This window comes from Calypte anna, chromosome 12, assembly GCF_003957555.1.
Source record: "Calypte anna isolate BGI_N300 chromosome 12, bCalAnn1_v1.p, whole genome shotgun sequence".
Lineage (NCBI taxonomy): Eukaryota > Metazoa > Chordata > Aves > Apodiformes > Trochilidae > Calypte > Calypte anna.
The window spans coordinates 4,682,508-4,709,569 of record NC_044258.1 but is presented as its reverse complement, the minus strand read 5'-3'; the positions used below and the strand labels follow the sequence as shown (position 1 = coordinate 4,709,569).

The 27,062-nt window shown below is 45.8% G+C and overlaps 1 protein-coding gene across 6 annotated transcripts in view; it reads left to right on the top strand.

Annotated features, from left to right (window-relative positions):
• The first annotated feature begins 13,930 nt into the window (after positions 1–13,930).
• The window catches only part of RAD54L2 (RAD54 like 2), a 67,935-nt gene continuing 54,803 nt past the window's right edge, over positions 13,931–27,062 (top strand). For 2 of the 6 annotated variants that reach the window (XM_030458690.1, XM_030458684.1), the window contains exon 1: positions 15,051–15,130. The gene's annotated coding sequence lies outside the window, so the exon portion shown is untranslated. Of the gene's footprint in view, positions 14,005–14,895; positions 14,958–15,050; positions 15,131–27,062 lie in introns of those variants that run through there. The other 4 variants (XM_030458688.1, XM_030458685.1, XM_030458687.1 and 1 more) reach the window with 4 other exon arrangements.

Sequence of the window (27,062 nt, the reverse complement as noted above, 5' to 3'; positions counted from 1 at the left end):
AAGAACCCTTCAGGCTTTCAGGAGACTTAATTGCTTATCTTGACCTCCAACACAAATATACACTGACAAAATTTATTTGCTTCCTACCCTTCACTTTTTATTAGTGGCCCCATCAGGCTGTGTGAGTCAGTTTGCTCATCTCCATGTTTCTACTTGCAATTGAGTTTATGTTGTAGAAGCTGTTGAGACAGCTTCTGACTTAGCAGCTACCAACATCTGCAGCATAATTGTGCTGCATAATTCACAGCACATGAGTATTAAGTCCTATAACAGAGTCCTGTCCCTTCTTAGCACTGGTTTGTATCACACTGCTGCTGCAATTACACATAACACCCAGTTGTATTCCTCGGCAGCGCCTAAGGAAGGACACAATCCCAGGAATCCAGCCTTTGGGAAGGTCTATATCTACCCTTGCTAAAGTGCTTGTAAGCTGAGCAGTGTTTCTTTACAACTCCCATGCTCCAGGGGACTGTAAAAGCCAGGCAGGAGGTCAGGTGTGTGGGCAGCTGCACCTGGGAACGAGGACATTTTCCAGGCATGCAGCAGAGGTCAGTCTGCCTGCCATGCACTCCTCTGCAGAGTGATTTCATCCCTTCCACCCTGCCCACCACCCCCAGTGCCCACGGGGAGTGAGAAGCAGACACAGAGCTCTCCCAGGAAGTCCTCAGCTCCAGCCTTCCCACCATCTGTTGCTCTTCCAGCCTCCAGCTGCCGAAATAGTTCAGAACTTGTTTCATGAAGTGAGGTGCAGTACCATGGCAGCTAATACCTGCAATGATACCCCTCATGCCACAGGGGCTTTAAACACTTTCTAGACCCCTAATGACACTTGTTTGCCATGTATATAATTAGCATGTAATTATATACATGCTAAATTGTATACATGCTAAATTTCCACATGTTGTGCAAAAACATTGCTTGACAGATTATCTTATGGCCACGGGTGGCCTGCAGGCTGGCAGCCAGCACATCAGCAAGAGGGCTTCCCCTGTCCCCTGCCTTTGAGAGAAGGCAGACACTACCAGGCAGTAGAAAGGTGGGAGAAAAGAGACAGGCAGAGGGAGTAAGGAGAGGAAAGCAGTGCAGAGGGACCCTCCATGCCTGGGCAGAATGAGCAGAGCAGAGGGGCTGCAGGCATTGCCTCAGTTTACCAGCAATCCAAGTGACTGAGGGCAAACGGGGGCAAAGTGTGTGTCCTCAGCACCCCTGATAAATGATACGAGGCAAGGGAATAGTCCAATCACTAGATGGCACACCAGGATCATCACACCAGACCATCATCCCCTTGGGAAGAGAAGAAATGGAGCAAAATCGCCCAAAGCTCAAATTAACAAGCAAACATCTGGGCCTGATGTGCTTAGAAAACACATCTCCTGTGCACACACATAAAGCAAGAACATCCATCAGAGAAATAAAATGTAAAAGTGCAGGCAAAATCTGCTCATTCTATCAAACACTACCTGGTTTCCTTTGCTATTTCTGACTCAAAATGAGTAAAGCAGGGGAGACCAACTCATGAGTGGAGTGTGGAGAGGCAATGCAGAGGACAGCAGAGGTGGAGGCTGTACCAGGCAGTGCAGTTACCACCTCTTCCCAGAGCTAAGCCTGCTCCTGTGTCTGGAGAGAGCACTTTGGTTTTCCTTCCAGTCACTGTTATGGGAAGTTTGTGCACTGCTGTAAACCTCTTGCTTTCCAGTCAAACACCATCCAAATCCTGACCACGCTTCAGGAATGCTGCACAGCACCTCTGCTGGGCTGAGTCTTGCTCAGAGCTTTGTGTTCAGCTTGTCACAGGCACCTGGCAGCTTCAGGCAGGGGTTGATACCTCACCACTCTCCCAAGTTTATGTAAAGTGGGGATATTGATGAGTCCAGTGATGTATGGGCTGTGTAGTACCCAGAGCCATGATCCAGAAACTGGGAAAGAGACTTCGGAGTAGTGGAAGTGGACAAGTAAACCAAGCACACAAAATATACAAGGGAAAATATGAAAAATGTAGGAGACAGTAAGTATGCAGAAAGTGGAATTCTGGCAATAAGATATGGTTTTCTGACTAAACTCATTTTTCTAACTGGGAATGAGTTAAAAGTTCATTTTAGACACTACACAACACCATTTGCTTGTTTTTGTGCCTTAACAAGGGTTTTTTCTCTTCTTTACCTCATTTGTTACCATAGCAAACAGCCACTCAACCAGCAAAGAAAACTCTCCATACAGAAGGAAGCAAGAAAAGAGTGTACACAGCATGCTGTGAAATGCCTGCAAGACACACACTGGGAATATAAACAAATTCCTCCTAATGTTTTCCAGCAGCTAGGATCTTAGGGATTACTTGTAACAACAGCAGCTTCAAAAAACAAAGACTAAACAAACCCAGGAAAGGGTATGTTTTTAAAACAACTATTCTTTGTTAAAATAGGGAGTTTGATTTTGTTTTTTCTCTGAAAAGAGATTAGAAATCCTTAAGTAGAGGTTATATATCTCTTCTCTTTGTGACTTCTCTCTACAGGAGTTAATTGGGTCAAGCATCTCTATGTGACAGTTTTGATGCATGGGAAAACGAGCAAATTGGTGAAGGAAAGTTGTAATGACTGCAGGCATCTAGATGTGTGTAAACATGTTAATTGTGGATTCATGAGTTGATTTATCCCTGAGGAATTCCATCAAGGGTCTTGGTAACAGCTGTATGATGTTTGTCATATGCAGCTTCTTCAGTATTTGGTAACCCTAACCTTTAGCTTGGCAGCAGTGGTGGCTGCAGCTCTCAAAGTTCTGCAGGTATTAAGTTCAAGCAGTAATGCTGCAATCACCAAGACATTTGGACCTGGACCATGGCAAAGTCTGAACACAGATCACTTTACCCCCACTTACTTTCAGCCACACCTAGGAAAAAGCCCTGGAGCTGCATGAGCAGCACAGAGTATTCAACAGCTTTTGACATGGGAAAAATCACCAGCTGAGGTGAGGTGGGGTGATGTCAGACTGCAGGAGCTTTTGCTGGGATGTACTCAAGACACTTGCTCTAAGTTACCCTCTCCCATCAAACTTCAGATTTTTTTACCAGAAGGGAATGACTTCCTCTGGCAACACCTCCCTTTGTACTGCCCTGACTCCAAACAGCCTCTGCAGCCCCAGAAATGCTCCAGGACAAGGACTTTTCAGGGCAGATTACTGAAACACTGAACACTATCAAGCCCACATACCTTGGAAGTGCAGATGGTCCTTGGCACATGATGTTAAATGGCAGCAGAACCGGATCCCTGCTGTCACAGGTGACTTCATAAAGTGCTGGTTCTGCTGCTGAATTCAAAATGCAGGGTTCAGACAGCAGCAGCAGCCCAAGGGTTCTTCCCTCTTCCCCTCACCCTGCCATGCAGATGGCAATGCTTTGTAGCCCTTGTCTGTGGGGAGGGAATACTGCAAGAACAAAGTTTCCCAAATTTCTTTCCATGAACAAAACCAAAGCACTTGACAGGAGGGCAGATGGGGAAGGGAAATATTACTGAATTTTTAGGAATTCAATCTGGTGCCAAGCCAGAAAGGAGAAAAATCCCAGTGCCTTCCAGGGCACAGTGCACTCTGCTAGCAGCTGCAGAGAGATGCTCATGGGCTTTGCTCTCCATGGAGCTTTGTTTGTGAACATTTAGCTGCATTTCTGGGAGTCTGTTCCTTTTGGGATACAGGTAAGTGTTGAGAGGGAGATTTTTGTCCTTTTCCTAAAATCAGCATTGGTAAATTATAACCAAAATATCTAAATGTACTCTCTGCTTCTGGACTTCAGATCATCAGCAGCTCAGGTGTCTGGTAATGACCACAAATGGTAGTAAATGGGTGACCTGAAGCTCTGCTCCACCTTCCCAGCGGAAAGCCCCGGGTTTTCTCTGTAACACACACCCCCTTTATCTGTGGTGACAGAGGTTTCTGAGGAAGATACACTTTTACCACTTCAGACAACAAAGGAACAAAGAAGCATAAACTTTGCTTATACTGAAATTGTACCAATTGTACCAATTTCAGCACCCAATGTTTACACTTAGGTGTATCATTCAGCCCTGTGAGTACACCTGGCTTGCAACACTATTGCAAGTTGCCTTGGCATGGCAAACCTCAAACCTGACCAACAATGAAGTCTCAAAAGCCACAGGTTCCACCAGGACTAATTGCTGTATTGCATGTGGATATATGTATGTACGTGCTGCAATAGGGTTTTTTGATTGTGATAAATGCAACAAATTATGAAAGAGGGCTGCTTTTGCTCTTTTTTTTTGGTTTTGGTTTTGGTTTTGGTTTTTTTTGAGAGAATCATAGAATCATAGAATTGGCTGGGTTGGAAGGGACCTCAGAGATCATCAAGTCCAACCCTTGAACCACCGTTGCGGTTGCTAGACCATGGCACTGAGTGCCACATCCAGTCTCTTTTTAAATATCTCCAGGGATGAAGAATCCACTACTTCCCTGGGCAGCCCATTCCAATGTCTGATCACTCTCTCCGTAAAGAAATTCTTTCTAATCTCCAACCTAAACTTCCCCTGGCACAACTTGAGACCCTGCCCTCTTGTCTTGCTGAGAGTTGCCTGGGAAAAGAGCCCAAGCCCCCCCTGGCTCCAACCTCCTTTCAGGTAGTTGTAGACAGCAATGAGGTCTCCCCTGAGCCGCCTCTTCTTTAGGCTGAACACCCCCAGCTCCCTCAGCCTCTCCTCATAGGGTCTGTGCTTGAGTCCCTTCACCAGCCCAGTTGCCCTCCTTTGGACCTGCTCCAGGACCTCGATATCCTTCCTAAACTGAGCGGCCCAGATCTGGACACAGGACTCGAGGTGTGGCCTCACCAGCGCTGAATACAGGGGCAGAATCACCTCCCTGGACCTGCTGGCCACGCTGTTCCTGATACAGGCCAGGATGCCATTGGCCTTCTTGGCCACCTGGGCAAGGGAGAGAGGGAGAGAGTTTTACTCTTGATTCCTTCTGCTTCAAGTCTTCTTCAGAGAAAAAGATCCTTCAGAGAGTTGGACTTCCCAGATCACCAATATGACTGGGGAGAGCTGACAAGAATTTTCCCTGTATTACCTTATTTGACACTATGTTTTGTGTAATGTTTGTATGCTTGTCATAATTCATTACATTTAGTGTAGTGTCTGGGCAGTAATCTTCAGTGTAGTGTGGGAGGGAAACAATACTTTATCCCAAAGAGAAGTTAAAAGGATGGGAGGAAGTGATGAGATGTTTATGGCTTTTACAGGCTGTTTGGACAGCAGAACTCACAGGAGAGTTTTGCAATACAGATACAAAACTTCGAGCCAGGAAGAAAGAGGGAGGCGTGTTTAGCCACTTTTTGAGGCTATGATGCTATTTTCCATGAAGCAGAGCTTTGCATCGTGGCTGTGAGTACCAAGGTTTATTTTGTTTTTAGATTGTGGGAGTGAAATGCTGGTCTTCTGGAAATCCGTGGGATGTATGTTAGTGACTTCAGATAATAAAAGCAAGATTTCACCACAGACATTTTGAATCATCTCCATCCCAGCCCCTCCCAGCACATTGGCTGGGATCTTTCCCAGCCAGTTTTGCAGCAGACAGGTGCATCAGGCCCTGCCACCTGCCTGATGAGCTCCTGATACCCCACCTTCTCCCACTAGATACTGGTACCCAGCATTACATTCTCCCAGGCCACAGAAAATTGCCCATGAGCAATGGGAAAATCTCCTGGAAGATGAATCCCCAAGGGGGAGCTGCAGGGAACAGTTCCCCACCATTTTGGGAGATGAATATTTAGTGTTTGCTTTAGAGCAGCAGCTACAGATCTAGCCATGCCACTACCCATATCTCCCTTTCACAAAGGGCAATCAGCTAAAAAGGGGGTGCTGAGGTCTCCCAGCTCAAGTTCTGAATTAGTTTCCTCATTGCCTGGAGTCATTCAGCTTCATTCCCCCAAGAGCCTTGTAAAATGGGAGAGGAGGAGGGACAAAGTAGCTTTCTTGTGGCCAGGTACATTCACAAAACTTTCCAACTGAAGAGATTCCCCACACTTTTAGAGAAAAGTTTTTGCTGCTCTTCCCACTGATACTTTTCTCTCTTGGTTCTCCCTGGCTGAACCTTCACCAAGACTTTGGTAACACAAATTTTGTAGTTGGAGGAGTTATAGCCCTCACCCTGTGCATGTAGGAGAACGTGTAACCCTGCAGATGTTTATCATACATCCCTTCCTCGGGAAACAGTACCCAATGGTGGGAATTTGCTCAGGTAGGAATAATTCCCAGGAGGGATTCACAGCTGTCTGAGAGAGGTTTGCTTGAGGGAGTGGCTGTGGCTCCCCTCTTCCCATACAAATGTCACATGCAGCATCCTCGTCCCTGAGCTGTTTTCTGGAAGGAGTCTGACTTTGCCCTGTGCTTCTGCCACAGTCACAGCATCAAGGTCTGCAAGTTCTGCTCAGGGCCTCATCACATCTCTGACTGCTTGATGCTGGGGAACTGCTGGCAGCACTCAAGTCCCAGACCTCTCCTGGGAATTCAGCAGTCTCTTTCCCATGCAGACACCATCTGGGAGCAATCCATTCCAGCTCAGCTCTGCACCCAGTCTGTATGGAAGCAATTTTAAACACAGGGCATGGACTACTTGAACACAACTAAGAAAATGAAAGGTGACTAAGAAAAACAAGTTTGTGTGCTGCTGAATACATCTCCAGCCTGAAACAGCTGAAGAGCTCTGAGATTCTCCTGCTAAGTCCTCAGAGTTGCACAGATTTCCTGAAAACATCAAAGCCTCCTGGGAGCCAGAGTTCTTCCTGTTTCCAGCTTGTCTTCCAGCAGAGCTGAGGGCATAGCACTTGCTTTCAGAAATACCTTTTCTGCCTGTGGTCTTGCAGGAGCCTGTATCATAGAAAAAACATCTCCACCAATGGTTTTTCATTCCTGTGGAGCAAGCAGCTGTTCAGAGGAGCAACCAGGGCTGTCACCTCCTGCTGCAGCTCTCTGCCCCATGTCCTCTCCATTCATGGCTCCATAGCAAAGCACAGCACCGTTGCTGTTAGTGGGTATACACAAACTTGTCTGGGTAAACTTCACTCCAATTAATTGGCTGATTTCTAATCCTCTGTAGCTACAGTTCCAGTGATTCTCTGGCTTCTTCCATCTCTTCTTTTGCAGTTTTCTTTAACTTTACCCCTAATAATTCACATAATTCTGGTTGCTATGCAGTGTATCCAGGCTCAGACATCTGTAACAATCCCCCACCACAGGCGTGTGCATCTTGGCTGCAGCATGGATGTTTTGCTGATTAACTTGCCTTTTTCTGCATGGTTATTTTAGATCCTTGAAGAAAACAGAAAATAAAACCATTACTAATACCTTTCCTCTCCTAGTGCCAATTAACTTCAGCAAATTAATCCTTTTCCAGCATCATCCTTTGTGTGGTCTAGACCAGGGTTCAGACAGTAATGTAAACTGTATGACTTAATTACCTCTCTGCTTTTGTTCTCAGTAGTGCCGTGCAGAAAAGGAAGGGAGCTAGAGGAGAGCAAGAAGGTGGCACAGTACAGCTGCAAGTCAGAAAAGGTACATTTGGACATCTCCATGTGTCCTGTGCTGAGTCATTGCATAGGGTGATGAGGGGGAAATCCCAGAGGCTTCTTCCTCAGCCAGAAGCTGAAAAAAGGTAAGGATCTGAGTCCTGTTCCCCCTTATGCTGAGCACACATCCCAGTCTCTGGAATATTAAAAGGCAACAATCTGCTGCTTCATCAGCCTTTGAGAGTGCCTGAAAGGGAGAGCTGTACAGCTCCCAAAGCTCTTCCAGTAGGTGTGTTGTCACCTTAACAGCTTCTCTGGTTTGCAAACACTAAGTTTCCAGAAGTAATTGCCCAGCCTCCTGATTGCATTGTACTCCCCATTGCCCTGCTGATAGCCTAGACTGGGCGGCTCAGATTGGATCTGAGCAGTGAAGGGCATCCTTCTGCCCAGGTTCCAGCCATGTAGGGGAGGAAATAACATGTTAGTGTTAGTGTTGCTTCCCATTTTATGAATGCCAGCTGCCTCAAGACTATTTCCTTCATAGGTACAATTTCCCTACTGAAATGCATCCACCACCAAAGCTATTTTGCTAAATCAGGCCCCAGAGATTGAGCACCTTGCAGGAATAAAAAAGTGTCCTTGAAACAAGGGTGTTTCCTTAAGCTTCTGATCCTCAGAAGCAATTGTAAAGCCAGAGAAATTAGTGAAAAGGGGAAATGCTGTTCAGTGTAATTCCATTGGTGTTTGTTTAGGGGTTGCTTTTCAAATGCATGAACTCACCTATTGTGGGGGAAAAGCAGACTACAGTGATGTTAGATTATTCCACAATTCACATACCACCCACTGCAGGATGACAGAGACCACAGAGAGCAGGGAATTACAGCAGTATATACCCACTGAGGGAGTGAGTCAGAATAACTGCTCTAAGTTTCCCTTCCCAAAGACAGGGCATGCTGAGATGTTAGAGAATCATTTGTGGATTTTAAGCACATCAGTTTCTAACATTAGTGTGGTTATGTTCAGCTTCAACTCCACCAATGCTTTAGAATGATGTGTTGGCATCACAAGAAATGCAACTAATATCTATCAGCAATAAAACAAGGGAGGGTGTCAGAGTAGCAATAAAGAAAATGCAGGTACAAATCAGGAGATGCTATGCCTTGCTTTTAGTTGTATGGAGTTTTAAACATTTAAATGCTAACTGCAGCACACAGTGTGCTGGGGAAACCCCTCCAGTACAGCAGGGTCTGCAGGGGGGATAACGGGCAATGGCTGCAGGTGAGACAAGACCATGGATACCAGGGGAGTGTCAGGAAAGGAGCATCTGGTGACACTAACATTTCACTGCCCAAACAAGTAGTCATATATATGACCAGAAAGTCTCACATGGTGTGTTGCCTCAGGATTACAATAGTGAAAAGGAAGCATTAATTCTAATAAAGAAAAGTGAAATCAACAGTAATCTCTCTATATGGGCTTCTTAAATCAAAGAATTGGCAGTGATTGCAGGTGGTCTAATGAAAAAAAAAATATTATCTCCCACATGAAGAGCAAAGAAGATCGTATTGAAAAACAAAGAAAAAAGCTAGCTGTCTTGTTTTGTGGCTGCAGATTAACAACAAACCCTGGATGAGACTACAGAAAAGGAGAAGCAAATCTAGGTCTTATCAGCTTTAATATGAAAAACATAGTAAGTTGTCTTCCTAAACTTTGATAATCCACCCAGAGCCTCTCTTCCTGTTGTATACCTGCTCAGAATTGAAAGTGTTTTATTGTTAGTCATTTAATTGCACACATCTTTCCCCTCTTCCAAATCAAACTCCTCTTTTTGCCACCTTCATCTGTGACAGTAAGTTTCAGGATAAACAATTGAAGTACAGCTGTGAAATGAGCAAACCAGGAAAGCCTTGCTGTTTCTAGTTGGTCTACAGCCATCCCACCTGACAGCATCATTCATATAGCCCATACTTATGGTAAAGCCCCAAGGTCTTCATCAACAAACACTCTGAGTGACAAGAGCTTCAACTACAGAGAGAAGAGCAGGGGCTGAGTAGCCTCTTGCTTCCCAATAAATAGCAAATACCTTCTTCTCCTAAAGGGATAAGAAGCCAGGAGCTGAGGAGATCCCAGAACCAGCAGGGCAGGGATCTCACCAGTCAGTGCTCATACCTGAGCCAGACAGACTGAGAGACAATCTTCAGCATCAACCAAGAACCCAGATGAGCAGGCAAGCTCATGATGAGGCAGAACCAAAGTCAAAACAAGTTCAGAGACCACACTGAGATACACCAACCAGAACAGGACATCATATCACCTAGTGCTAAGTGCTCAGGGCTGGGTTTAAATAGATCCCCTGTGCCAATGGGCAGAGGAGGGTGAGGGGGGTGGGTGGAAGCTCTGTGTGTGTCTGGTTTGGGCCATTAAGGCCCAACCATGACATCTGCACCCCAACACAGGGACAGTGTTATTACACAGAGGAAACCCCCCACATACAGAGTTATCGATGTTAATTTCCCAGGAGAAATCTTACTGTAGCATTGGAAGGGAAGATCTTGGCAGACAAGTGGTAATGAAAACCTGTTCACTTTGGTCATGTATTGTGTCACCCTCTTTGACCCGCAGCTAATGACAGTAAAGCAGAGCTGGGTATAGACAAAAGCAAAGCTACCACCAGCCTCCCCCCAACTCTGTGACCCTTCTCCTCTCTTCACAGAAGGAGCTTGCCTTGTCTCTTTGGAGTAACAGGAAAGTTGCATTGGAGGCTGTACCTCCAATAAGGACAAGCCAAGAGCTGTTTGTTGGAAAGCCACAGTACTTTGATGCCTTCATGTTGTAGTTTCCAAAGGACAATCTGGGAGCAGGGGAAGGTCAGGAGGTGAATTTTCACCCTGTGCCCTCCTCTTGTCTTAGGGGATTGAAATGTTCTAGGACACAGAAAGCCCCTGCTGCCCAGGAAAGGGTCAGTTTGGAGTGGGAATGAATGTTGTGCTCTTACAGCAGCTGCTGGAGCCAACAGGCTTGACTGGAAAGAGGGCTTAAAAGGAGCGAGGTGAAGCTGGGAGTGTGGAGATACATGGTTTCTCAGGGTGGGATTGGAAGCAAACAAGAGTTTGGTAGTGCCTAATAAGCACTATTTTCCTAATAAGACTATTTTCCTCCTTTACTATTCAGTTGCACCACAGTATGTGACTCTGGCTATGTGGAGCAAGAAAAGAGCTACCTAACTTTAAGATGGTTTTGAGCTTGTAGTGAATACACTAAAGAGTCTTCACAGGTAATTCTTACATGTGCTGGAGCTCTGGGATAAGTTTTGTACTCCCTGAGCTGTGGGTTTAGTTTTGCTCTGCTCCGTGGGAGGTCTGAGCACTGTGGGGTTCCTGTGGGCTCTGCAGGGGGGCTTTGCTGCTGGTCTCACAGTCCTTGTAGTAGGTGAGTAAGCAGAGTGAGACCTGCTTCAGGCAGGTATCCTGCTGTGAGGATTGCCAGGAGCAGCTGCACGACCTTTTCTAATAAGGTGTTGCCTTATGTTAGTTCTTAAATTTGTTACTTTTTGTTCTTTAAATATGTCACTGCCTCTCCTGTAAGCAAAGCATCCCATCTTGCCCTCACTCCCTCCTGTTACTCTGTGTGTTGTCATGTCTCTGCTAGTCCCTTCTCTGACCTGAAACTGTAAACCCTTCTACCTTCCTCCATAAGAGGCTGTGCCTTGTTTTACCTTCCTGCTGCCTTTAGCATCCAATTCTACCACCTAGCATCTGAGAATGAGGTGTTGCAGCCTGAAGTGAACTCTGCTGAGTTATGCAATTACATTACAGCATTTCCATACTGCAATCCTTCCCAAAGCAGCCCACCATGGGGTTAAGAAAGCAAAATAAATGCCTGCTCTCCAAGCAGAAAGATCTTGCTCCATAACAGCACAGAATCTTTTCTGGATTAGTGCAGAACCTAACATGAAGAGGAAGCATCCAAGTTGGTTCATGAAATGAGAATTGCCTTTAAATTGTACATAACGAAACTCTCTTGTCACTGCTCACCAGTGTGTGGGTTTTAGCCCCTTCTAGCGGGGAAAGAAGGAAGCTGCAGACTGAGTGGTGAGGTTCAAGTGAAACCCAAGCTGAATATCGTGATGCTGGTTAAATGTCCATAAAGCTGAACCGCGATAAACCGAACAGGCTCTTTTGAGATGAGGCTCCACGGGAACTCCTTCACCCCAAAGCCTAATGTTACAGTAACGCTGCTGTTAGAATTAAGGTGGACTTCTGTTTCTGATTTTTCACGTTCTTTCCCTCTGTGTGACTGCTCGAGTCCTTTCAGGATGGAAACAACTTTGGCAGCTCCTGCAAGTTTCCCATCCTGCAGTCTGGATCTGCCTCCTCTGAGCGAGGGATGGGCTGGAGCGAGTCCCTTCTCCCACAGGGGGAAGGTGCAGCAGCAAGCAAAGGGAACAGGGAAAAAACATCTGAAAGAAGAGATGGGGAAATCAGACACAAAGTAAAGGAATGTGGAAAAGAAGACAACACAGGTGTGGTTAAGCAGGTGGATGGCAATGTGCTGCAGACCACTGTAGTACTGCTGGAAAGGGAAGGTCCACAGGAAGCAGGATTAGTGCCACATGGGCATCACAATTAGGCTGGAAAAATCCAGCTGTACTCTGGTTTCAGGGCACTGAAGGCAAAGCTGTGTTGCCCTTCTGATCGGATATGTAGTTTTCTCCTGCTCTACAGACACACTTCTCAGAGCCCTGTCCCCTCCATGGGGTAAGTAGTTTTAGGAGATGCTTTTATAACTTTAGTGAAAAGTTTTTGCAAGGGCATTTCAACTCCATACATGTTCTGTGATTCCACAGCTCAGAGCATTTATTCAAGGATGCAGAGATCTTCTCAAATCCTTTCATCACCTCTTTTAAAGACCCAGAAGTGGAAAGAGGGCCGGGAGTATCTAGGGCAGTGCTGACCTCCTAGTTAGCACACTGAGCATCAGTGCAGCAGTGACTTGATGGACACTTTGGTCTGGACACAAAACTGAAACCTGATGGTTCCATATATTGAGATCTAACTTGAAGCTGTGACCAGAGAAGCTGTGAAAGGTAGCACTTTAAAAGTGCCTTTTCCAAGTAGCATAAAACTTCATAAATTGTCCTTTGCTGGACACAAATGACATAGCCAAGTGCAGGAGTGCTCATGGTTATGAGAGAATCAATTAGGGCATGTTGATGAATAATGCATGTGTAGCTTAGGAGGGATGGATGACATCGGTTTTATTTTTGTACTGTTAATTGAGAGCAATTCTAGGACAGAAAAAAAGCACAAAGGGAAGATGGGGAACTTTGGGGGAGATTCTGGTCAGAGTGCCAGAGGCTGGAGGCTCACTAGCAGTGCTTCCTGTCCATTAAGCTGTATAAACCTCAGGAAGAGGAATTGTACTAATGTCCTCTACAGCTGCTAATCCATGTAACTGATACTGCCCAGGAACCCAATTCAGGCTGTAAATGATACAAGCATTTAAAGAGATAGAAGTTGAAGCTGTTGCTTTGAAATCTGATGGCCTTTTCTCTGTTAAGATAATGTCTGCCTTGCTCTATTGAGGCCAGCTTGTAGGATATCAGCAAGCCCTATTTATCATTGAAGATGATGTTTTGCTGTTTCTTGAATGTGCAGGGATCTCTAAATGAGAGCTGGTGCTGGAGGAAGCCTGGGATCCTGGCAGGAAATGATCTGCTGCTGCTCATATGTGCCAAAGTTCCCTGCATACCAGTGTGCAGCTGTGTTGTGAGAAGATCAGGTCAAAATCAACTGCTCTACAGAACTTACGGGTCTGTGCGCTGGTTGGGTTTGCAAAATCCAGGGAGTCTGTCAGCCCTGAGATTGGCATGATTGCTGCAGGCTAGAGCAGGAGCCTGGCACAGGAGGAGGAATGCTCTATGTCCCTTTGCTTTGGTGTTTCCCAACACTCAGCTATGGGAATTTCCTCATGCTTGGGTGCCTGCCCGGCTCAGAGGGAAGCCTGCTGCAGGTGTCCAATAGCATTAATTGAGGCAAAGGACATGAGGGAAGGACAAAAGGCACATCACTGTGCTGAGCAACCAGCCACTGGCCTGAGGAACCGTGTACATTTTTGACTGCCCACTTTTGGTGATGGTTGACTATGTGTGAAAGGTTGTGAAGGGACTTGGAGGATTGTGTGAATGTGTGAACGGCTGCTCCACTCACGCTGGGTGGGAACCACTGATCCCACTTGGATTTCAGACCAGCTCTTGATTGGCTTACTCTGGGGAGAGGTCACTCCTGCAGCCTGCTCTTCCACAGTGCTGCTAGAGGTCAGCTCGTACCTCTTTAAGGAGCAGTTTCTTTTTGTCTTGCTTTTCTTTTTTCTTTTTTCTTTTTTTTTTTTTCCTTTTTTCCCTTTAACAGGAGGAAACACGAAGCCCCCTGTAGCTTGGGGTGGGCAGTAGACTCCTGTGGTGTCAGCAGTGTCCTGGCAGTGATGGTTATCAGGTGGTGGAGGTGAGCGATGGGGTCCCCTCTGGCCAGGCCCTCATTGGGTCACATCTAAAATACCCTGTGCAGGTTTGAAACCCCCCAGTAAGTGCAAGAGGTGAAATTCAGTGAGTCCTGTGAAAGGGCTGGGACACAACAAGCAGGGGCTGAGCTGCAGGAAGGTTTGGGTGAACTCCGCCTGGCAGCTGTGTGGAGGTGGCAGAGCCAGGTTCATGGCAGGAGAATGAGAGTCGATGGTTGTAAACGTAAATGGGTCTCGTATCAGACTGCCCGCCAGGGAACGGTTCTCTCCCTGGAAGCCCAGCGCCGGAGCGGGGCCCCGGAGGCTGCAGGAGGTTCCGCGGTCCCGGGTTGGATGCCCTGACAGGACCGGGCCGGGAGCAGAGCTGCGTCCCTGCCTCGAGGGGAAGGATGGAGGAAGGACCCCCTGATGCCCCTCAGCTTAGTGCCCGCCTGGGCGGGGGGGAGCGGCGTTACCCTCGCACTCTGTGCAGGAGCTCTCCCCACAGCCGCCGGCACCGGCAGAAGCACCGAGCCTCCCGCCGCTTCCCGCCCCGATCCCGTAGGCTCCGCTCCCGGGCCTGCCCGGGAGGCCGATGGGGCCACGCGGGACTCGGGCTGGCGGCACCGCGGAGCATCCCCGTCCCGCGGCGATCGGACCCCGACGGCCGCCGAGGGGAACGGGACCCCCCGTGTGCCGGTGCGCACCCCCCGGACCGGCGGCTTCCCGCCCGCTGGGGCCGGGAGGAACCTTTCTCCGCCCTGCGGAACCTTTGCGGCGGAGGCGCCTGTTGCTGCCCGGGGGATCCTGCGGCTGCTCCGGCGGGGGGTGGGGGGCCGGACGCTGGGTGATGCGGCCCCGAGAGGCGGCGGAGCGCTGAGGCCGGGACGGAGGCGGGCGGGCGGGCGCCAGCTCCCGGGGCTCGCCGCGGCCCGCAGCCTCCCCGCCCCCCGCCGAGGTGAGAGCTCGGCGGTGCCGTGTGGCGCCGTGGGGGCGCCGGCGCCACAATGGGAGGGGGCCGGGAAGAGGCGCGCCGGCGGAGGCCCGCGGCCGCCCGCCCCGCCCCACCGGGACTCTGTGGGGAGCAGCGTGCGGCGACGGCGCCCGGCCCGGCCCCGGGGGGCTGTAGCGGTGGGCGAATGGGCTGAGGAGGGTGGTGGGGCGACGGCTGCCGGGGCGGGGGGGGAGAAAGGGGACGGTGGAGTGGGGGCGGCGGCGAAACCTCCCCACGTTGTGAGGGGCTGAGGCGAGCGGGCACCTGGGCTGGGGGCAGCGTCGGGGGGGGGGGGGTGTCAGGTCCCGGTACTGGCGCGGTGAGGTGAGGGAAGCCGGGGGCTGCCGGGCTCGGGGTTGAGCCTGGGGGCGTGTGTCGGGCTGAGGCTGCACCCGGGCCCCGCAGGCTACCGTGGGAGTGGGGCGACCGGCCCGGGGACCGCCGGGCTCCGGGGCCTGCCGGGCAGCTCGCCTCCCATCGAGTTCCGGGGCCTCAGTAGGGCGGGCGCCCGGGGGGCTGCGCCTGACCCCGGGGGTGTCCGGGCTCCTCGGGGCCGGCCCGTGCTGGGAGGGAGGGAGGGAGCGAGGCGGAGGGGCCGGGGCAGCGGTGCAGGCACAGTCCTGCTGTGCCCCCCCAGCAGCTGTCTGTGGGAGTGGAAAACAGACACGCCGAGCAAGGGTGTGGGGTCTGTGTGCGACTTGTGGGTGAGCTCTGGAGGGAGAAGGCTCGGGGTTTTGAGTTGTTACCTCCTCTTTCTTGACCCAGCCTCACTGCTTTAAAAGTTGCTCACTCCGTGCAATAGTTTCTGTTTCCCTGTGCTGGTGTTTCCACCCGTGACTGGGGGGTTCGGTGCTCCCCTTTGTGAGTTCGTAAATTCCATTGGTTTCCCCTTCTGCCCCTTCATCGATCTGCACAACACTGGTGCTTTAAAAAGTTCTTAGAGCATTGCATTGTCTATAGACTGATGGGAAACTTTCATTGAAAAACAATTTTTTTAAAAAGCTTTATTAGGCCAATGGGATGCTAATGATCACGTTTGCTGCCTTTTTAATTTTCTTAGCTTTGGATATCCTCTGTTTGATATTCTTTGTACAGTTATCAAAGCATTGTTCCTAGCAAATAATCACTTAGCCCATAGGAAATCACTGCAGAAACTTCTGTATTGGTTTAAGATTTTCCTGCTGCCTGGTTGCAGGTGGTAACTTCCTTACCTGTCTGAGTGTAATGCACCTCGTGAGCACTCTCTATCTATGCAAAATCAATTAATTAAAAATAAACAACCTTTGTTTTGGTAGGGTCTCTACTCTAGGGTCAGTAGCACCCAGGAGGGGGCTGAAAAGTAAACTGCCTGCTTACACCAGGCAAGTGCTTCTGATGGGAGCCTTGCTGAGGCCTCGGTTTGCTAAGTGAGGCTGCTTTCCCCAGCTGAGAAGCTATAAATCCTGAATATACAGATCATACAGTGTAGCTTCTTATCCTGCCACCTTATCAGTATACAGGGGCTGTTCATTAACAGTAGGTGCTGTATGTGGATTTTCCACAAAAAATTCAGTTGCTGCTTTAAGGAAGAACTGTTGTGGGTGTGTGATATTTTCTGGGCTAACACTGCCTCAGACTGAGCTTTGCCTTCTCCTGTCCCCCCAGAAGTTCAATGTTTAGTCACTGGGTTCTGCTGGGTATTACACCTGGGTAACTGATAACTTTGGCATCCCTAGAATCTCTTGAAATTGCAGTCTTGATATTTGAGAGTACTGCAGATCCTGGACTGGAACATCATGTGCTTTTCTTGAGGAAGAACTAAACAAGATGTTTTCTGTCTCAGCTCAATAGTGGTTGCATTTTAGTGGAGATTTGAGAGGTATAATCTGGCATAGAAAATTATAACAGGCCATTATAGTGTTCTCTGGGATCCAAGTTCTTGTCATAGAATAATCGAGGCTGGAAAGGGCCTTGGGAGGTGTCTAGTCCAACCTGCTACTCAAACTTGGATCAGCACCACATCCAGACCATGGCTTTACTCATTCAGGCCTTAAACCTTCCAAAGATGAAGATTAATGTGTCTCTGTGTCCCTGTTCCACTGCGTGATTGTCCTCACAGGGAAAAGCCTTTACTTGAGGTCAGAACCTCTGCTGTAGTGTTTTGTCTCGTGTCCTCCTGCTGCACACCTCTGTGCAGAGCCCGTGCACGTCCTTCTGCCTTCCGGAAGAATTCCATGGCAGGACAGCCCCAGCTCTTGCAGCCTCTCTTGAAGCAGCAAGTCCTCAGTCACCATAAGTGTCTTGGTAGCCTCCCACCCCCCAGCTTAGCTCACTCTGGGTTATCTGTGTCTTTGTGGTACTGGGAGTGTCCAAACCCACACATGGTGTTCCAGATGGGTCTGAAAAGTGCCCAGTGTGAAGGAGTGATGGTGGGTTCCTGTGGTGGGTCAGGCCGTGCTCCTGCTGCTCCAGCACAGCCTGCAGCAGGGACAGGGTGTACTTGTGTGTAACATGTTGTGTTTGGGTGTGCACACACGTGTATGTACAGGTATGTATTTGTGTACACGTGCACACTGTTGGATGTCACCCTCCTGCCATGCATTTCAGTAAAGAGCCCCATTAATATGCACATGTGCACATATATGTGTGTATAGGTAGACACTCATGTCAAATTAACACCTGCAGCACTGAGCAGTAGCTTCACATCCTTCACCCCACATCCCAGCTGTGGTGACTGCTGCCTACCTGGTCTTTCCTAACTCTTCTGTAACACTTTCCCTGCCTGGCTGTGCCTCCCAGCCTGTTGCATTGCCTTGAGTTTGTCTCTCCGAGTTGCCTTGTTTCAGATACCCCTGTGTCAGGTTTCTGGGCTGAGGAGGGAGGGGCAGTGGAGTGAGACGTTTCCCATCAGGACAGAGTTGTCTCTCCTTCGATCAAATTAAAATCCAGAAGTTAATAATGTTGGAAGTGTGTTTTGTTGCTTATGGGTGTGAGTTAAATGAAACATTTAGATGCAGTATTTTAAAAAATGCAGTTAGCTGCAGTGCAGTCGTGCTCGTGTAATTTCTTTGAACTTGTTTCCTTCAGGTGCTTAGAAATTTTTAGGAGATAATACCCTGTAGGATAAATACCTCTGCTAACAGAGTTTCTTAGTTTAAACTTTAATTTTGGAGAAACTTAGTCCCTGCAGATGTTAAATGCTGCTTGATACTCCTAGATGCTTGGTACAGATATAATTTTGAGACACGTGTTTTCTGTTTACACCAAATAATTTCTACATAGTGTTTTCCTGATTGTCAAGTTATGTGTAGCTGATTACAGCTGGGGTTGTTTGAGAGAACACTTATTGCAAGACAGGAATTTGTTGTGTTTAAGCAAAATTTTCAGCTACATGGAAAAAAAAAATTTATAGAAAACTGTAGTTTTTCCCTTGCCCCCCAAATTGGTGTGTATTAAGTATTTGCACCAACACAGAAGAAGTGGAAATCAATATTTAAATTCAGGTTTGTAGAATAGCATATTTAGGTAATTTGAAGCAATAAATGAAAATTTAATTTCATATTAACTTTTAGAAACCTTTAATTTCTAGGGTTTTATGCTTATTAATAAACAGAATATTGAAGATGAAGGGGAATGATAAGGTAACACCATTTGTTGTTTGAGGAAGGGGCAGCAAGTTGATAAACTTGTGCCATAACATACAGTGAGAAGGAAGAAGGTGGAATTACAGCCATGAGGGGGAAATTGTTGAACGTGCACCTGTAGAAAGAAACTGGTTGGATTTCTGAGAATATGGTGATGAGATTTTTATTACTCTTTTAAGTCACTGTTCTTTTAAACTAGCTATCTTATGACTTCTTATGCAAAATAATCCTAAGAAACACACTGATAAGTACGTAGCAACCAGCAGATGCTAATTGCACACATTTGCTAACAAAATTAATATCTCTTAAGTTGAAACAAGTTTTGGGAAAAAATATGTGATAACGTACATACATTTCAACTTACTTTGGTAAGTGATAAAACTTAGGAATTGTTGCTTTGAAAAATACCTCAAGGTATAGAAAATAGGCTTTTGGTAATTCTTGAAGGTGAGACATGCCATTGACTCAATTTTATATCTGAAGTGGAATAGCAGAATGTTAGTTTAGTCCTGTGAGTGAGACTGATTCAGTGCTTTCGTAATCTCAGAGAAGCCATGATAATTTAAATCTTGTTCTTGCTCAGTGAGAATGCTATTGTTTGGGTCAGTCTGACATCTCCAAAAATCATGTGTCATTTTGAATGTAACTGGAAGTTGTTTTAAAGAGGGAGGATAACAAAGAATTACATAAGTGAAGTTCAATAACAGTGTTTTCAGCATTCTCTAAAATGGAGGAGCAGTGCTTTTAAGCACTCTTTGGTGGCCTGTCAGCTTGTCCCAAAGCTGCTCCTCTGCAGGTAGATTCACAAATCTGATTGCAGGAACAAAAGAGAGTGAGAAGAAACCAAGCTGGGTATTAGTGAGAGTGGATTATTCAAACGTCAGAAAAGGCATAAAGGCTGGGACCTGTCTGGAAGTGGTATGGATTCTGTGCTCGAGAAGAGGGCTGAGTAACTTAATGATTGAAAACACCATTCAAGGCTGGAGAAGTCTTAAGGGACAGACTTTTAGCCTGTTGCTTCAAAGGGAGACTGAGGAAATGTGAGATGCTATCAGCATGGCTTATGATACAAACACTTGAGTACAGCATTCAAACCTTATAAACAGTGCCCTCTCCTACTGTCCTACATCCTAGGAGGAGTTTCTGAGCTGTGAAGTGCTGTTACCCTTTGCTTCTTGAACACCTCTTTGATGAGCTGAAACAGCTTCTTCCTGATACCATTTGATGTGACTCTGTGCTCCTCCTCAGCATGTGCACACACAGTGGTACTGGTGGTAGAAGCCTTCGTAGCTTCAATACCCAGGCTCAAAACACTTTCTACAGCTCTAGCTGAAATAGCTAGGGATTAAGTGTATTAGCAGAAGTTCTCTTCTGCCACTGTAGTTTGTTCTGCACTGATGAGCTTTTGTTGGCAGATAAGTAGAAAATCAAATCTGGAAAAGCTCAATATACCCACATGCTTTCTTGGGTTACAAACACATCAAAATGTGTACAGCATGAGGACTGTGATCCAGGCCTAACATGCAAAACCAATGCAGCTTACATAACAAAAGAGCCTTAAGAGAGGCACTAAACTTATAGAAGCAATTAAAGAGGTTTTTGTAGTGATTTGGCAGATTACAGGCAGATAACTTTACTCTGGCATGCTCTGTGGAAAGCTAGCTTGATCTAATTAGCAAAGAGCTGGAGCTATACAAGGGCAGGATTGATTAACAGACACTACAGAACCTTTCTGTTGCTTAGACAAAATCAGGTGCAGAGTCTGTAGGGTGAGCCTGGGGTGGGGAATAACTGAAACATGCTGGAGGTGATAGGATCCTAATTTGTATGAAATGAAAATTTTTACCTAGTTTTTTTGCTTATGGAGAGAGCTTTTTTAGACCATTAGAACCATGGAGAGAACGTTTTAGAGAAACGATAATTCACCAGTTTTTCTGCAGTCTCTGAGAAACTCAGCTTTATCCAGGGTATCAACATCAGTGAAGTGTGGGTTATTATATATGGAGTAGCTGAATTCAGAATAATGAGGCTGTTACATTGGTTTCATGTAAAGTGCTTTAGCTGTGTGTTGCACCCAAACGTTAATCCAACAACCAAATCCCAAACCAAACAACAGCTATGAACCTGACAAAGCCTGCAGAGGGATTGTGGGATGGAGCTGCTCACGCAGCCTGATGAGTCAACATGGAAAATGGGTTGTTACTCAAAAAAGAATTGTTTGAGGAGGGCTGGTGGCAGTTTTTACTCAAAATTAGTGGAAGAAAGGAAATTGTTACATGGCGGTGAGCATCGGTGCTCTGGAAGATCAAGGAATTGTAATTAAAGCTCTTGTATCAAACATATCCTTCTGTAGTGGATTTGTGTGGTAATTATTGCCATTCCTCTTTTGGTGCTCATCAATAAGGGCGTTGTTGCAAAGTGAATCTTGTTCAACTGATAGAGTTTCATGTATGGTCAACAAGTCAAAACCTAGATTAAAAATAGGATTTGGGAAACAGAGTATGAATGGAGGATTTTTCAGGGATTTGTAGTAGTCAAGTGCTTTGTAGTATTTTGATCAGTGGCCTGGAAGAAAACGTGGAATTAGAGCTGATCAAATCTGTGGATTATGTAAAGGTTGTGCTGAGTGGTGAAGCATGAAGAAGGAATGGCAGCTGTACAGCATCTTCTGATTTGTTTGGGTAACTGGATCTAATAGCCCCAAATGTGTTTTTATAGAGCTGGAGCACAAGGTTTTATGCACGTTTTGGGAAACACTGAAGACTGTAGGTCTAGAATAAAGAAAGCTTCTTCCAGAAGCTTTCCAGTGACCTTGGAAAGAATGGCAGGAGTAGAGAAGGTCTACGGCAGGATGCGAGTCCTCAGAGTAATACCAGTATGAGGACTACTAAAATAATCTGATTACTTTCCTAAAAGTAATATGCATCCATAATAACAGGAAATACTGAATAAGGACAGAATGGTGAAATCAATTGGGAAGTATTTTGTCCAGGTTTAATGTTAGTGTTTTCAGAGATGTTGATCACCAATGAATATGTTATAATGTTCAATGTTGCTTGAGTGGTTAAGTCATTCATCATAAAATTTTCTTTTAAAGTGCTCAAACAGTTTATCTTCTCTTGAGGTATTTTCTCTGGGCAAAATAGACTGTGTACCAAAGGGCTCTTTAATTTGGTGGAAAAATGTATGATAGCAACCAGCGTCTGGAAGTTAAGATTATTTCAAATAAGGAAAAAAGCACAGATTGTTACCAATGGATGTGATTAACCACTAAAGGCATTAAGAAGATGCTTCTAACTGTTACGGGAAAGTAGGATGTCTCCATTTTTCAAAGTCATCGAGTCAGGATGGAGTTTCATTGGAAAGATTTGCATGAGGAGTATCTGCACATGCACACTGCACAGGTCACTGTATGTGCACGAGTGTACATGTCACTGTACAAGTGCAGGAGTCTTTGCACATGTGAAACAGATCTCGTGCAGTGGTGTTCAGACTGGGTCTCTTATCTTGCCCAGTCCGGGCTTAGTTCTTGACCTCTTATTTCTCCCTCTCTCTTTTTTTTTTTTTTTTTTTTTTTTTTTTTAAAGCACTGTCATTTTTGAGGATGGGGGCAGAAAGGGACTGTTAGGGGAAGGACAGGGATGGCTGTTCCATTTCCTGAACAAACTGACACACTGGAATATCTGCTCCAGTGGTTTTCCTCAAAAATCCGGTAATGTGCTCATAAGACTACTCACCAGTAGTGAGAGGTAAACTTTGCATTGTTGGTGTTGGGGACTAAGTCATTACATTCTGTAAGAATTGCTTTTTAATTGGGGGAAGAAGTGGTATGTCCTCATGGTGGTGGAGGTAGTTTTTTGAGTGTGAATGTATAAGGATGCAGTGTCTTGTGTTTCTCTGTCAGTGTGAAACCAGCGTGTGTCTTGTCCACCAGAGGAAACAATTTATGTTGTGCTTTGTCTGCCAAAGTGGTGAAGAACATAGAGGAGAAAAAAAAGCTGTGGGTTCTCTCCTGCCTTGGCTGTTACAGAGATGATTGATTGCCTGTGAGCTCTCAGGAGCCCGTCAGGACAGGTCATTGGGATGATTTCCTAAACCTCTCTGGGAGTGTGATAGAAACCAGTCCAGTCAGGGACTAGCAGCAGCTTACACCTGGTAGGCACCTTTCCAGACATCTTGATGTTTTTCCCTATCACAGGATGAGCACATGCCAGTTGTGTGGCAGAGGAGGGGCTGTAGGAAGCAGCCTGCAGAAGCTGGATGCATTGCTTGTGGCAGATTGCTACCAGTCTGCCTTTTCCCCAGGTGCTTCCTCAGCTTCAGCAGGACATGAGTGCAAACAGTTCTTGTGCAGAAAAATTGTTTCCAGCAAGCATCAGACATAAGATGTATGTTCAGATCTGAATTTGGGGAAGAAAGTGACTTCCTTATCTGTGAAAGAGATTGTCCTGGAAGAGCTTATGTCCCTGGAGCCTTTTCCAGCAAAGTGCTACCTTTCCCCCTCTATTGCTTATTATTTCATCAAGACAGACAGAGTCTTGTGTTCTTTTCTTTGTGCTCTTGTGCTTCCTACTCTTCTGTGCAGGAAGACTTACAGATAAAATCCTTTTGTTGAGAGAAGCTGTTTGTATCTTAATCTTTGAATTTCCTTGCCTCTTGGAGGGGGTGTGTCTCTTCTTCAGTATCTTTCCCTTTTCTTACTGTTATCTTGTCTGACCCATTTTGCTGAAGAGAAGGCAACGAAGAGAGACAGAAGTGGTTATAAGTGAACAATTTCTTGCAGTCTTACAATGACTCCTTTTTCTTTTGTTTGCTTGGTTTTTTTAAGGTGATCTTTTGGCTTCTTTTCACAATTACTTCTTCTCTGGGAGTGTTTTAGGTTAGAAAGTCCTTCCCTCTAAGTGCGTTTTTCTTTTTGCCTGTTGAAGGCCATTATATCCCCGAAGGGCAGGTGAAGTGCTGCAGGTGAAGTCCTGCAGCTGGCCTGGGGTTTCATACCTCAGTGCAAGCTTTGCAGAGTGAATACAACTCATCCTGTAGCCCTGAGAGTGGCGATTGGCAAGAGCAAGGCAGCAGTGATGAGCTGTAATCATAGTCTAGACAACATTTTTGAGCTCTGTGTGTCATTCTGAAGGGCTGTCAGCCTCTGCAGCAGACAACACTGGGGAGGACACAAAGCTTAAATTTGCATCTTCATTATCTTTTTGTTCTCTTAAATAAACTAATTGGGAACTAGAATGATTCTGAAAGTAACGATCCTTTTATTTCTAAACCTATTGCTGGTCTCTCTGTGTTTTTAAATATTTGGAATATGTGTTTCTTTAAAATACACTGTCACATACTTGTAATTCTCTGGTTTTTCAAGCACTGATGTTTTAACTACAGCTATTGTTGTTATTGTGGAAAACTGCACCACAAAACTGGAGTAGAGTGAGAGATGAAAATGAAGAAGCTGCAATTTAGCAAACATTTTTTCCTGATTTTCTTAAGGAAACTCCAAACTTACAAAAAACCCCATACTTTGAATACTTTTTCTGTGTTTTCAGAAATAACAAATCTTCCTTTTAAATATCAGCTTGAATTTTTTGAACTTAATACAGAGAATGAGTTCCTGCTGTTCTGGAACTCCTGCATCCTATATCAGACAGGTGTCTCAAGGCTTCTGAGGGGACCTGTTTTTCCTCTTCTCACTCATATCTTCACTCATCAGTGATATTATTTAGTATGAGGTTGTAAAATGTGGGAAAGGGATATCTGTGTCCTGGGTCAGAAAGTGGAGTCCAGGACTTCATTTCTAGCAGGAGAAAGGGTGGAGAAGGCTTTTAGGACTTCATGACAAAGGTGGTTATGCCTCCTTGAGCAGTTTAGGTGCAGTTCAAGTGTTGAGTAAAGCAAGCAAGGAGCACAGATGAGAAGCTGTGTATACCAGGAGGTTTTTATGGCCAGAACACTTCAATGGTCTCTGGTTGTGTAGGATGTGTTGAAGGGCCCTGCTCCTGTGGGAAGGTTTGTCCTCAAGTGGAGTAAGCAGTGCATGCCAGGAGCCATGTTTTTTAAGCAGGCAATAAATATGATGTAGACTGGGAACAATCTTCTGAGATCAAGAATAAAATAAAATATTGATTCCTTCGAGATGATCTTAGGGAAAAGCCTGTGTGCTAGGGCAGCCCAAGAATATCTAATTATCCTTGTCATAATAACACACAATATGAAAACAAAGGTGAAGGCTGAAGGAAGTTATTTTCTTTTATTTGGGTACTAAAAATTAGTCCTTGATCTCAGGCAAAGGCATTGTGACTGAAGCAAATTCCTCTTCATGCGGTTGGAGAAATTACCCATTTGTTCTCAGGGTGCAGGTTGCATCACTTTCCTTTGTCTCCATGTCGAGGTGTCCCTTTCACAAGTCCTACGTGAGTACATTTAGGAGAAGACCTGCCCTGACCTGAAGAATTTTCTGTCAGTGCTAGTTACCAGTTTCTCTAGGTGAGGGCAGATGATCTTCCTGCTCCCCAGAAGAAAGCCCAGTCCTACCTTTGCCCCTTTAGTGCCAGTACCCACATGCAAGTGCAAGGACCTGTTCATAGAGGCCTCATTAGATTTGTTAAATGTTCAGGACTTACATGAGAAGGTCTGGTGGTATTTTACTTTGCATTCTGGGCGGTATAAAAGTATTTGTTGTGGAGAGATAGATTTCAGCAGTGCACTGCAAGGGTCTCTGATTGGTATGATTTATGGTGATTTTGCCCTTTGGGTGGCAGTGGCATTGATTTTTCAGTTTAAAAAAAGTGCCAACAAAGTGAACTTCAGAAATAGATATCTTTCCACACAAACCACATAATGATGCCATGGCTATTTAAAGAAGGGGACAAATGAGAGGATTAAGTATGAGAATGTTCATGTCTTGTCTCTTCTACAGCAACCATCCTTTTGATCAGGGTTTGTAATGAAGGTAAGGGAGCTTTATCTCAAGGACCATCTCCCTTTCTCAAACCAAAACTCTGTCCATCCCCTGTCCTGGAGCAGCATTCTGCCTGACAAGACGTGTGGACAGTGATGCCAGCTTGGCCAGGCCGTACCCAGGGCTGTTTGTTCCCACCCTCTGTTTTTTCCATTGTGCCTGCACAGCTTTTTGTGCAACTTTGTAGTAAACTACATTTGGAAACTGAATTTTATTTCTGTGTTGTTTTTCAGCTGAATCAGTTTGCTGCCCAGCCCTGCAGAGCTCTGCTGGCAGCGTGGCAGGGGTGTGCGAGTGGGACAGAGCGTTTGCTGCAGAGAGGGTGTCCAGGGCCTGAGAGGCTGCAATCAGCAGGAGGGAGAAAGGGTAATTTAATCAAGGCCAAATGTCTATTACCCTTCTGGTGCCTGTGAAATCTGAAAACTGTCTGTCAATGTCAGAATATGTCACTGTCTCTCTAATTGGTGGGATTAGCATCAGGTTTTGGTTGCCATCTTCTGTTTAGCACTCTCTTCTCATTCATTTAGTCTTTGCATTTATTTTTTGCAGCAGTGGCTGATGAAAGCAAAGAAACATCATTCGCAGTGTAATGTAACTGTCCAGAGGTTTAGACTTAACACTCATAGGAAAAAAAGCCACTTCTGTGGCTGCTGCTTTCCAGAAGTAGTACAAGAATTGTATATTCCTGTCATTAAAAAAAAGTGCCAGGGTTATGGAGTGCACCTCAGCAACCAAACAGAAGCTTCCGGGCAAAGGAAATAAGAAAAGCCAGACTGTTTTTGTGGAGGATGGTGGGGTTTGGAAGACAGTAGAAACAAAGAATATTTACTTAAATCAAGAAGTTGTAGGAGTGGTGTCAGTGGCTGGTTTTAAGTTTCTTGTCCATAGGTGTCAATAAATTGAGGGAACAGGACCCAAAATAAACCTTATACAATCAGTGCCTTTAAACAATTTATGTCTGGAGTGTATTGCAAGCTCTAAAAAGAGTAAAGCAATGGCCTTGAAAACTGGGCAGCAAGATGACTATTTTATAGAACTGATAAGATTTGGAGTTGAAGCAGTTAGCTGCTTTTGGATGGAATCTTTATGGAAACACTGTTATCCCAGAAGAGATTTTTTCCTGATTTTTCTAGAGTTCTGGGATGCAGTCCTATTATCTCTTGAGAATTTCCTGTGAAAGCTGTTTGTTTGTTTGGGGGACAGGAGTTCTCAGCTCTGGACAATACATAGTAAAATTTGCCCCAGCCAGCATTTTGATGTTTCTGTTCACTGTAACTTCACATCCTGTTCTCCAAAGAGTGTCAGTAGCTGAGGCCTTTATTATAAGATCTGAATTTGCTTATTGTGTAATAACAATGGTTAACTACCTGAAAATAAGATACAGATAATGAGCAGAGAACACTGAGGAAATGGATGATCTGCTTAGTCATGCAGACTCCATAAGAAATTGGTTTTTTTTTCTGACTCTCCATTACATAAAATGTGCAG